This window comes from Anolis sagrei, chromosome Y, assembly GCF_037176765.1.
Source record: "Anolis sagrei isolate rAnoSag1 chromosome Y, rAnoSag1.mat, whole genome shotgun sequence".
NCBI classification, from domain to species: domain Eukaryota; kingdom Metazoa; phylum Chordata; class Lepidosauria; order Squamata; family Dactyloidae; genus Anolis; species Anolis sagrei.
The window spans coordinates 5,116,492-5,130,491 of NC_090035.1; the positions used below are offsets into that span (position 1 = coordinate 5,116,492).

Below are 14,000 nucleotides of genomic sequence, written 5' to 3' on the forward strand. Positions count from 1 at the left end.
AAGGGGTCGCGGCATTAGGAAGGTGGAGAAGCGTTGCTTTTGGCTCTACAGAGCATTGCTCTGATCCGGTGTAATCAACCTAGTAAAGTAAACAACAAAGAGTCGTTCTTTTTCCCCGTATATATTTATTAGCAATACATTGATTATCAGATATTGATTATCAGATATAGATTATGTGTAAACAACCTACTAAAGTAAACAACAAAGGAGTCATTCTTTTTCCCCATATATGTGTGTATATATATATTTATTAGCAATACATTATCAGATATTGATTATCAGATATTGATTATGTGTAAACAACCTACTAAAGTAAACAACCAAGGAGTCGTTCTTTTTCCCCATATATGTGTGTATATATATATTTATTAGCAATACATTGATTATCAGATATTGATTATGTGTAAACAACCTACTAAAGTAAACAACAAAGGAGTCGTTCTTTTTCCCCATATATGTATATATATTTATTAGCAATACATTGATTATCAGATATTGATTATCAGATATTGATTATGTGTAAACAACCTACTAAAGTAAACAACAAAGGAGTCGTTCTTTTTCCCCCATATATGTATATATATTTATTAGCAATACATTGATTATCAGATATTGATTATCAGATATTGATTATGTGTAAACAACCTACTAAAGTAAACAACAAAGGAGTCGTTCTTTTCCCCCCATATATGTGTGTATATTTATTAGCAATACATTGATTATCAGATATTGATTATCGGATATTGATTATGTGTAAACAACCTACTAAAGTAAACAACCAAGGAGTCGTTATTTTTTCCCCATATATGTGTGTATATATAAATTTATTAGCAATACATTGATTATCAAATATTGATTATGTGTAAACAACCTACTAAAGTAAACAACAAAGGAGTCGTTCTTTTTCCCCATATATGTGTGTATATATATATTTATTAGCAATACATTGATTATCACATATTGATTATCAGATATTGATTATGTGTAAACAACCTACTAAAGTAAACAACCAAGGAGTCGTTCTTTTTCCCCCATATATGTATATATATTTATTAGCAATACATTGATTATCAGATATTGATTATCAGATATTGATTATGTGTAAACAACCTACTAAAGTAAACAACAAAGGAGTCGTTCTTTTCCCCCATATATGTGTGTATATATATATTTATTAGCAATACATTGATTATCAGATATTGATTATCAGATATTGATTATGTGTAAACAACCTACTAAAGTAAACAACAAAGGAGTCGTTCTTTTTCCCCATATATGTATATATATTTATTAGCAATACATTGATTATCAGATATTGATTATCAGATATTATGTGTAAACAACCTACTAAAGTAAACAACAAAGGAGTCGTTCTTTTTCCCCATATATGTGTGTATATATATATTTATTAGCAATACATTGATTATCGGATATAGATTATCGGATATTGATTATGTGTAAACAACCTACTAAAGTAAACAACAAAGGAGTCGTTCTTTTCCCCCATATATGTGTGTATATATATATATTTATTAGCAATATATTGATTATCAGATATTGATTATCGGATATTGATTATCAGAGACGTACCATCCAATGTCTCTAGTAGAGCTCCTTTGGGGGGGGGGGGTTCTCTGCTATGGAAAACAACCCAATTTTCAGTATTTTGGAGAAAGAAAAGGAACGAGAAATAAAAAAAGTTTCGAGTTACGTCGTTAAAAATGCTTTTTTCGCGCAGAAAAATGCAAAGGCTTTTACAAAAAAGGAGGAAAATAAAATGTGAAAAAAATCAATCGTTCTGCTTCTTCTTTCTGTTTTTTTTTTACTCTATATTGCTATTTTCGATCTCTTTTTCTCACCCTTTTCCCTCCTCCTCCTCCCTCTTTTCTATTCCCACTTTCCCCAAAGAAAAGGGAGCCTTGAAACCGCCACGCTGGAGCTTGATGGGGGGGCAATTTGAAACCGCTGGGCCCCTTTCTGTTTTTCCTTTTTTCTTGTTGGAACATTTGCACTGGAATGAAACCACTTTCTCCCTCCCTTCCAAGGCTTCTACTTTTCTTTCCCCCAAAAGGAGCCCGTGGGGTTGACCCGCATTATCCAAAGGCACCCCGTCACCTTCCAAAGCCGCAAGATGACCATTAAAACCCATTGAATTGATAGAAAATCCATTTATTTTCATCTCCGGAATGCAGTTTAGGGCGGGATCGGAGGTTATTTTCGGCATCTGCTTGCTTGGAGAAGAGTGAAAGTGTGTCTAATTTGCACAGATTGTATAGAACATGGGATTGCATCTATATTATTCTGATTTGCAAAAAATTGTGTGTGTGTGTATATATATTTGCACAGATTGTATATAATGTATGATTGCATCTATATTATTCCAATTTGCAAAAAATGTATATATTTGCACAGATTGTATATAATGTATGATTGCATCTATATTATTCCAATTTGCAAACATGTATATATATATATATATATATATTTGCACAGTTTGTTTATAATGTATGATTGCATCTATATCATTCCAATTTGCAAAGAAAGTATATATATATTTGCACAGATTGTATATAACGTATGATTGCATCTATATTATTCCAATTTGCAAAAAAATGTATATATATATATTTGCACAGATTGTATATAATGTATGATTGCATCTATATTATTCCAATTTGCAAAAACGTGTATATATATATATTTGCACAGGTTGTATATAATGAATGATTGCATTTATATTATTCCAATTTGCAAAGTATATATATATATATATATATATATATATTGCACAGATTGTATATAACGTATGATTGCATCTATATTATTCCGATTTGCAAAAAAATTGTATGTGTATGTGTTTGTGATATATTTCCACAGATTTTATACATGGGATTGTATCTATATTATTTTAATTTGCAAAAAAATGTATGTCTGTGATATATTTGCACAGATTGTATATAACATGGGATTGTATCTATATTATACCGGTTTGCAAAAAATTGTATACATATATATATATATATTTGTATGTATGTGTATGTGCATATATATATGTGTGTGTATATATATATACAGATATTATGGTCTACATATTATTGTACACACACACACACAATTGTGCGTACGATAATATGTAGACCATAATATGTGATTGTATCTATATTATTTCGATTTGCAAAAAATATGTATGTGTGTGATGTATTTGCACAGATTGTATATAACATGTGATTGTATCTATATTATACCGGTTTGCAAAAAATTGTATACATATATATATATATTTGTATGTATGTATATGTGCATATATATATATGTGTGTGTGTGTATGTATATATATATATATATATATATATATAGAGAGAGAGAGAGAGATTATGGTTACATATTATTGTACACACACACAACTGTGTGTACAATAATAGGTAGACCATGTTATTGTATCTATATTATTTCGATTTGCAAAAAAAATGTATGTGTGATATATTTGCACAGATTGTATATAACATGTTATTGTATCCATATTATACCGATTTGCAAAAAAATTGTATACATATATATATTTGTATGTGTGTGTGTATATATATATATATATAGAGAGAGAGAGAGAGAGAGAGAGAGAGAGAATATGGTCTACATATTATTGTACACACACACAATTGTGTGTACGATAATATGCAGGCCATAATATGTGATTGTATCTATATTATTTCGATTTGCAAAAAATTGTATGTATGTGTGATATAGTTGCACAGATTGTATATAACATGTGATTGTATCTATATATATTGTTTCGATTTGCAAAACATTGTATATATATTTGTATGTATGTATATGTGCATGTATATATATATGTGTGTGTGTGTATATATATATATTTAGAGAGAGAGATTATGGTCTACATATTATCGTACACATAATTGTGTGTGTGTACGATAATATGTAGACCATAATCTCTCTCTCTCTCTCTCTATATATATACACACACACACATATATATACACATGCCATACACATACACATAAATATATATACAATGTTTTGCAAATCGAAACAATATATATACAATCACGTCTTCATCAGACGCATAAAGATGTCCCCGCAGATATCCTTTCGTTATCACAAACAGATGTGTGTGTAGATAAATGTGCAATTATTTTAACCATTTTTAACACTCATATAGTATTAAAATATAATAGTATATAGACCATAATATGTACATATATGTGTATGTGTGATTATTTTACCCATTTTAACACACGCACACACACATATATATACATCAAATATTTAAATAGAATATATAGATTATAATATGGACATATATGTTTGTGTAGATATATACATGTGATTATAACACATATATAATATTAAAATTGAATAAAACAATCAAAACACTTCGAAACTAAAAATATTCAAATATATAAAAATATCTTTACAAACACAAATTTCATATATATATACATATGTGATTATTTTACCCGCTTTAAGGACTTTTGATTGGTTTGCTAAGTCTATTTTCATATGCATTTGTTTGTTATGGATATTGAAATTGCATTTTTTAACCTCACGAGCCGCTTTGCGTCTCAATCTAAAGATCAAAGCCGGTGCAAAGAAATATAGTAATGCGAATATATTGTTTAACTAAAACCAGACATAGATTTCTTGCTAAATAATCTGTGTGTATATATATAGATAGATAGAGATATGTGTGTGTGTGTATGTCTGCATTTATATAAATGTGCTTGAATGTATATTTCACAGGAAAGATATATAGACTGTTTGCAAAACAGAATTCAGATAACTATCGATATCTATATTTATATATAGTTTTGCCAAAGGGTGACAAATACTTTTTGCAAAAAAAGTGTGTTGAATAAGGTTGATAGATGTGTGTGTATATATTTATATTGTGTGTGTGTGTGTATATATATATATATATATAGAGAGAGAGAGAGAGAGAGAGAGAGAGAGAGGGAGAGCATATATTTATATTGCATATTGTGTATTTTAGATATACAGTGCATACATTTATGTTACATATTGTGTGTATCATATATATAGTGCATATATTTATATTGCATATTGTATGTATATATAGTGCATAAATTTATCCTGCATATTGTGTGTATCACACACATACACATATATTTATATTGCATATTGTGTATTTTAGATATAGAGTGCATACATTTATATTGCATATTGTATGTATATATAGTGCATCAATTTATCCTGCATATTGTGTGTATCACACACACACACACATTTATATTGTATATTGTGTATTTTAGATATAGAGCGCATACATTTATATTGGATATTGTGTGTATCATATATATATATATATATATATATACACAGTGCATATATTTATATTGCATATTGTGTATTTCAGATTTAGAGTGCATAAATTCATATTGCATACTGTGTGTATTATATATACAGTGCATATATTTATATTGCCTTTTGCGTGTAATATATACATATTATTTACATTGTGTACATATTTATATTGTATGTCATATGTATTTTATATATAATGAATATATTGATATTGCATATTGTGTGTATCATATATATATATATAGTGCATATATTTACATTGCATATTGTGTATTTCAGATATAGAGTGCGTAAATTCATATTGCATACTGTATTATATATACAGTGCATATATTTATATTGCCTTTTGCGTGTAATATATACATATATTATTTACATTGTGTACATATTTATATTGTATGTCATATGTATTTTATATATAATGAATATATTGATATTGCATATTGTGTGTACCAGATATATAGTGCATATATTTACATTGCATACTGTGTATTTTAGATATAGAGCGCATACATTTATATTGCATATTGTGTGTATCATAAATATATATACAGTGCATATATTTACATTGCATATTGTGTATTTCAGATATAGAGTGCGCAAATTCATATTGCATACTGTGTGTATTATATATACAGTGCATATATTTATATTGCCTTTTGCGTGTAATATATACTTGTTTACATTGTGTATATATTTATATTGTATGTTGCATGTATTATATATATAATTAATATATTGATATTGCATATTGTGTGTATTATATATATTATATACTATATTGTTTTACAAAAATTATATGTTTTTTGGTAAACAATCTGCATCTAGAATAAAAGTTATATATATGTGTGTTTGGCCCAAATGACATACATAATTTTGTATAGCCACCTCTCTGTGTGTGTATATAATCCAAATTATAAATGTATGTATACATATATAATTGCAAAACTTATCCAGGGAATTGTTGCAAATCTGACTCTCTCTTCCTCATTGTTTTGCAATCAGAAGGAGAGGCTGGGAGAGGAAAAAGCTGGCAAAAGGGGAAGGAAAACATGACTCAAAGGGTGAGGCTTTTCCTTATTGTTATTGCTGCTCTATAATTGCATCTGCACTGGGGAATTAACGCGGTTTGGCACCGCTTTTAGCCTACAAAGGTTCAATGCAGTCCTGGGGTAAGTCCTTGCCTCCCCAAAGGGGGAACCACACACCCCAGGGCTCCTTGGCAGGAGAAGCGGTTTCAAACCGCATCAAATCTACAGTGTAGACGCACCTTAAACCCGGATTTAAAATGCATCAAAGTAGTAATAGCTTTGGCCTTTCCTTACTTACCTGGAGGAGAAAGCAGAGGAGGGTTGATTCTTGAAGAAGCCCAGGCACCAAAATGGCAAAAATAAATAAGGATATATTTAAATATATTTAAATATAGGTTAAATTCAATTAAATCCCAATTCTCTCTTTTTTTTGCACCAAGCAGTCCAGACTTGAAAGAGGAGAAAAGAACAGAAAAAAGCAAAACACAAAATGGCAATAAATAAATAAAAATAAAATAAGGATATATTTAAATATTAAAAATAAGTTAAATAATATATAAAATATAAGTAATATTTATATTTATAATATAAATAATATATATATATATATATATATATATATATGTAAATTCTATTAAATTCCAACCTTTTTGCACCAAGCAGTCCAGACTTGGAAGGAGGAGAAAAGAACAGAAAAAATACAAAACACAAATGGCAATAAATAAATAAAAATAAGGATATATTTAAATATATAGATATATTTTAAAATATTAAATATATAATAATATATATTTAAATATAGGTTAAATTCAATTAAATTCCAACCCTCTTTTTTGCACCAAGCAGTCCAGACTTGAGAGAGGAGAAAAAGATAGAAAAAAAGCAAAACACAAATGGCAAAAATAAAAATAAAATAAAATAAGGAAAATAAAAATAAATATTTAATAAAATAAGTTAAATAAATATTATATATATATTAAATACATGTAAATATAGGTTAAATTCAATTAAATTCCAACCCTCTTTTTGCACCAAGCAGTTCAGACTAGAAGGAGGAGAAAAAGACAGAAAAAATACAAAACAATAATGGCAAAAAATAATAATAATAAATTAAAAAATATATTTAATAAAATAAGTTAAATAAATATTAAATATATATTAAATACATTTAAATATAGGTTAAATTCAATTAAATCCCAACCCTCTTTTTTTTGCACCAAGCAGCCCAGACTTGGAGGAAAAAAGAACAGAAAAAAATGCAAAACACAAATGGCAATAAATAAATAAAAATAAAATAAGTTAAATAAAAATTAAAATAATATTAAATATATATTAAATATAGGTTAAATTCAATTAAATCCCAGACTGGAAGGAGAAAAGAACAGGAAAAAAACCAAAACAAAACAAAAACAAAACACAAATGGCAAAAATAAATAAAAATAAGGATCTATTTAAATATATAGATATATTTAAATATTAAATATATATAAAATAAATCTAAATATAGGTTAAATTCAATTAAATCCCAACCCTCTTTGTTGCACCAAGCAGTCCAGACTTGAAAGAGGAGAAAAAGACAGAAAAAATACAAAACACAAATGGATAAAATGGGACAAATGGATATATAATATTTAAATATTAAATATATATTAAATAAATGTAAATATAGGTTACATTCAGTTAAATCCCAACCCCCTTTTTGCACCAAGCAGCCCAGACTTGAAAGAGGAGAAAATAACAGGAAAAATACAAACAAAAAAGATTGCAAAAAAATAAAATAAGGAAATTATATATATATATATATATGTAAATATTGCTAAATTCAATTAAATCCCAACCCTCTTTATGCACCAAGCAGCCCAGACTTGAAAGAGGAGAAAAGAACAGAAAAAATACAAAACACAAATGGCAGAAAAAGGATATATTTAAATATATAATATTAAATATAATATTTAAATATTAAATATATATTAAATAAATGTAAATACAGTTTAAATTCAGTTAAATCCCAACCCTCTTTGTTGCACCAAGCAGTCCAGACTTGGAGGAGAAAAATCCAGAAAAAATACAAACAAAAAGCATTGCAAAAAATAAAATAAGGAAATAATATATATATTTAAATATATGTAAATATTGCTAAATACAATTAAATTCAATTAAATCCCAACCCTCTCTATGCACCAAGCAGCCCAGACTTGAAAGAGGAGAAAATAACAGGAAAAATACAAAACACAAATGGCAGAAAAGGATATATTTAAATATATAATATTTAAATATTAAATATATATTAAATAAATGTAAATATAGGTTAAACTCAATTAAATCCCAACCCTCTTTGTTGCACCAAGCAGCCCAGACATGAAGGAGGAGAAAAGAACAGGAAAAAACCCCCAAAAACCAAACAAAAAGCATTGCAACAAAAAAAAATATAGTAAAAAATGCAAACATGGGAGGTTTTGCAAAGAGAAGCCCAGGGGCGGCCTTGAAACCGCCGCTCCACATTCCCAGCCTCGCCACTCCCATTGAGCCGCCGAGGGGAAGCCTTGAAACTTCCCAAGCCCCGCCCCTTTTCCCCGGGCGCGCCATTGATTGGTTTTATAAGAATGGCGGGGAGCCAGGGCTTGTTTTGCATAAGATCGAGAGCGACAGGCAGGGCCGGCCAATGAGAGCGCGGGAAGGGATGCGCTCCCACCAATAGCAGCAGAAGGGGCGGGACTTAGTGGACAATGCTTGTTTCATAGCAAAAGAAGCTTTTTTTGAACTTGGGATCTAATTTTTTTCTGTTTTTTAGAGATCTGGAAGGGAAAAAAAAGGGAAAAAAGGGGGGAGTTTGTGTGTAATGCATTTCTATCCCAACCCTTTGCTGTATATGGAAGCTTCTCTCCCCCAGCCAAGCTGCACTACCCATTTGGAGTGGATTTAATCCGGATTAAAGGAGTCCAAACGGGGGAAAAAGGAGGGATCTTGCTTTCGAGGTGGAGATCTGCTTGCTTTAGATCCAGGAGGAAGGAAAGAGGAAGAACAGCCCTTTTGGAAATGCATTGCTTTGGAGGAACTTGATTTTTGTTTTGGTTGCAAATATATTAAATATATATTTATATATATTTTTGGGTGGGTGGCTTTGGAAAATAGAATTGCAGGAAAAATGCCAAAGAAGAGGATGGAATAAGGGGGGAAATATACCCCCCTTTTTGCAATAACAAGGTAAGAGCAACTCTTGTTTATTTTTTTGCAAAACTTAGGAAAACATTAAATGCAAAAGGAAAACATTAACTTTGCTTTTGCAATTCACCTTTTAAGTCTAAAAGGGATCTTTCCAAAAATATGAACCCAGATTAGATTGCTTTCCAAGCCCAGATGTATATATATTAAATAGAAAAGGGAAAATATATTTAATATATTATATTTTTGTATTTAATATAAATATATTAAATGCAAAAGGGACTTTGCTTTTGCAACCCCCCTTTAAGTCTTAAAAGGATCTTTCCAAAAAATATGAAGCTAGATTAGATTGCTTTCCAAGCCCAGATCTATGTATATTAAATAGAAAAGGGAAAATATATGTAATATATTATATTTTGTATTTAATGTATATATATTAAATGCAAAAGGGACTTTTCTTTTGCAATCCCCTTTTAAGTCTTAAAGGGATCTTTCCAAAAATATAAACCCAGATTAGATTGCTTTCCAAGCCCAGATGTATAGATATTAAATAGAAAAGGGAAAATATATTTAATATATTATATTTTGTATTTTATATATATATATATATATATATATATATATATATAAAAAAAATGCAAAAGGGACTTTGCTTTTGCAATCCCCCTTTAAGTCTAAAAGGGATCTTTCCAAAAATATAAACCCAGATTGCATTCCAAGCCCAGATGTATATATATTAACTAGAAAAGGGAAAAATATTTAATATATTATATTTTTGTATTTAATGTATATATATTAAATACAAAAGGGACTTTGCTTTTGCAACCCCCCTTTAAGTCTTAAAGGGATCTTTCCAAAAAATATGAACCTAGATTAGATTGCATTCCAAGCCCAGATGTATATATATTAAATAGAAAAGGGAAAAATATTTAATATATTATATTTTGTATTTAATGTATATATATTAAATGCAAAAGGGACTTTTCTTTTGCAATCCCCCTTTAAGTCTTAAAGGGATCTTTCCAAAAAATATGAACCTAGATTAGATTGCATTCCAAGCCCAGATGTATATATGTTAAATAGAAAAGGGAAAATATATTTAATATATTATATTTTGTATTTAATATAAATATATTAAATGCAAAAGGGACTTTGCTTTTGCAATCCCCCTTTAAGTCTTAAAGGGATCTTTCCAAAAATATGAACCTAGATTAGATTGCTTTCCAAGCCCAGATGTATGTATATTAAATAGAAAATGGAAAATATATTTAGTATATTATATTTTGTATTTAATACATGTATATTAAATGCAAAAGGGACTTTGCTTTTGCAATCCCCCTTTAAGTCTAAAAGGGATCTTTCCAAAAAATATGAACCCAGATTAGATTGCATTCCAAGCACAGATCTATGTATATTAAATAGAAAATGGAAAATATATTTAATATATTATATTTTGTATTTAATATAAATATTAAATGCAAAAGGGGAAAAGGGACTTTGCTTTTGCAATTCACTTTTAAGTCTTAAAGGGATCTTTCCAAAAATATGAACCTAGATTAGATTGCATTCCATGCCCAGATCTTCCTGGAAAATATATTTTATATATATATATATTAAATGCAAAAGGAAAAATTGACTTTTCTTTTGCAATCCCCCTTTAAGTCTTAAAGGGACCTTTCCAAAAATATGAACCTAGATTAGATTGCATTCCAAGCCCAGATGTATATATATTAAATAGAAAAGGGAAAATATATTTAATATATTATATTTTGTATTTAATATAAATATTAAATCCAAAAGGAAAAAAGGGACTTTTCTTTTGCAATTCACCTTTAAGTCTTAAAGGGACCCTTCCAAAAAATATAAACTTAGATTAGATTCCATTCCAAGCCCAGATCTTCCCTATATATTAAATAGAAAAGGGAAAATATATTTAATATATATATTAAATGCAAAAGGGAAAAATATACACACACACATTTTGTTTTGATTTCATATATATGGGTGGGTTGGAAAAAAGGATCCAAAAGAATTGCAGAAAAGATGCCAAAGAGGATGGAATAAGGGGAAAAAATACTCCCTTTTGCAATAACAACTCTTATTTTTTTGCAAAACTTGGGAAAACATTAAATACCAAAGGGTAAAAAGAGACTTTTCTTTTGCCATTCACGTTTAAGTCTTAAAAGGACTCTTCCAAAAAATATGAACCTAGATTAGATTCCATTCCAAGCCCAGATTTCCCCTAAGTATGTATGTGTGTGTATATATATTCATATATATTCTAAAATATTCTTAGAAAATCAAATAATGTTCTAAAATCAAACCAAATAATATTCTAAAATCAAATAAATAATTGTCTACAAAATAAAATAATAATATCCTTATAATATAATATCCTAAGTAATATTCTAAAATAAAACCAAATAATATTATAAAATAAAACCAAATAATTTTCTAAAAAATCAAATCAAATAATATCTTTATAATATAATATCTTAAAATAAAAGCAAGTAATATTCCAAAATAAAATCAAGTAATATTCTAAAATCATATCAAGTAATATTCTAAAATAAAACCAAATAATATTCCAAAAATAAAATAATAATATCCTTATAATATAATATCCTAAATTCAAAGCAAGTAATATTCTAAAGTAAAATCAAATAATTTTCCAAAAAATTAAATCAAATTATAATATCCTCATAATATCCTAAAATAAAATCAAATAATTTTCTAAAAAATAAAATAATAATATCCTTATAATATAATATCCTAAAATAAAAGCAAGTAATATTCTAAAATAAAACCAAATAATTTTCTAAAAAATAAAATCAAATAATAATACCCCTATAATATCCATAAAATAATATAATATCCTAAAATAAAATAAAATAATTTTCTAAAAATAAAATCAAATAATATCTTCATAATATAATATCTCAAAATAAAAGCAAGTAATATTCTAAAATAAAACCAAATAATTTTCTAAAAAATAAAATCAAATAATATATTTATAATATATTGTAAAATAAAAGGAAGTAATATTCTAAAATAAAACCAAATAATATCCTAAATTAAAATTAAATAATTTTCTAAAAAATAGAATAAAATAATAATATCCTTATAAGATAATATCCTAAAATAAAAGCAAGTAATATTCTAAAATCACAATTATGATATCCTAAAATAAAAGCAAGTAATATTCTAAAATAAAACCAAATAATATTCTAAAATAAAATCAAATAATTTTCTTTAAAAAAATCAAATAATAATATCCTTATAATATAATATCCTAAAATAAAAGCAAGTAATATTCTAAAATCACAATTATAATATCCTAAAATAAAATCAAGTAATATTCTAAAATAAAACCAAATAATCTTCTAAAATAAAATCAAATAATTTTCTTAAAAACATCAAATAATAATATCCATATAATATAATATCCTAAAACAAAATCAAGTAATATTCTAAAATAAAATAAAATAATATTCTAAACTAAAATCAAATAATATTCTAAATCAAAATTTTATTCAAATAAAATAATATCCAAAAATAAAATCAAGTAATATTCTAAAATAAAATTCTAATAAAAATAAAATAAAATAGTAATATCCTTATAATATAATATAATATCCTAAAATAAAAGCAAGCAATATTCTAAAATAAAACCAAATAATATCCTAAAATAAAATCAAATAATTTTCCAAAAAATAAAATCAAATAATATCCTCATAAGATAATATCCTAAAATAAAAGCAAGTAATATTCTAAAATAAAATCAAATAATATCCTAAAATAAAATCAAATAATATTCTAAAATAAAATTCTAATAAAATAACATAAAATAATAATATCCTTATAATATAATATCCTAAAATAAGATAATATTATCCAATAAAATTCTTTAAAAAATATTCTAAAAGGTATATTTTTATTGCTAATTTCCCTTCTAAAAAAATACATGCATTTGGAACAGATAGTCAAAAAGATCATGGCAACAGAGGAGCTTTGAACTTTGCAAAAACTTGGATGCATTGCTGCAGAGGGAAATAATATGGAGATGGGGGGGGGGGACCATTTTAAAACCCCCCAAAATAATATTGCAATTAATGATAGGATTATTAATTTGGGGTGGGATCATTAGTGCAATGTTTCCTCTTCCAAATGCATGCATTTATTTTTCCTTCCAATATTTGCTTCTTTCTCCATTTGCTCTCAAAGAGTGTATACATATTTTTGGGATGCTCTATAGATACATTTTTGGGGTGTATGTTAACAAAATAATATTAGGATCCTAAACAGACTCTTTCCCCCCTATTTTGGCCATATAGCATTGGGGAAAATAACCAGAAAAAGCAGGCATTCTTTTGGTGGGAGGGAAAAATAAAGCTGTTTTTAATTAAAAGCAAGGGATGCAGCCATATTGGGCGAGGAAAGAAGGGAAGGAAAAAGTTGCAGAAG

The 14,000-nt window shown here is 27.2% G+C and overlaps 1 protein-coding gene across 3 annotated transcripts in view; it reads left to right on the forward strand.

Moving 5' to 3' along the window:
• The first annotated feature begins 9,064 nt into the window (after window positions 1-9,064).
• LOC137095093 (trinucleotide repeat-containing gene 18 protein-like) overlaps window positions 9,065-14,000 on the forward strand; it is a 206,164-nt gene continuing 201,228 nt past the window's right edge. For 2 of the 3 annotated variants that reach the window (XM_067461331.1, XM_067461332.1), the window contains exon 1: window positions 9,065-9,578. The gene's annotated coding sequence lies outside the window, so the exon portion shown is untranslated. The remainder of the gene's footprint in view (window positions 9,579-14,000) is intronic. The other variant, XM_067461330.1, reaches the window with a different exon arrangement.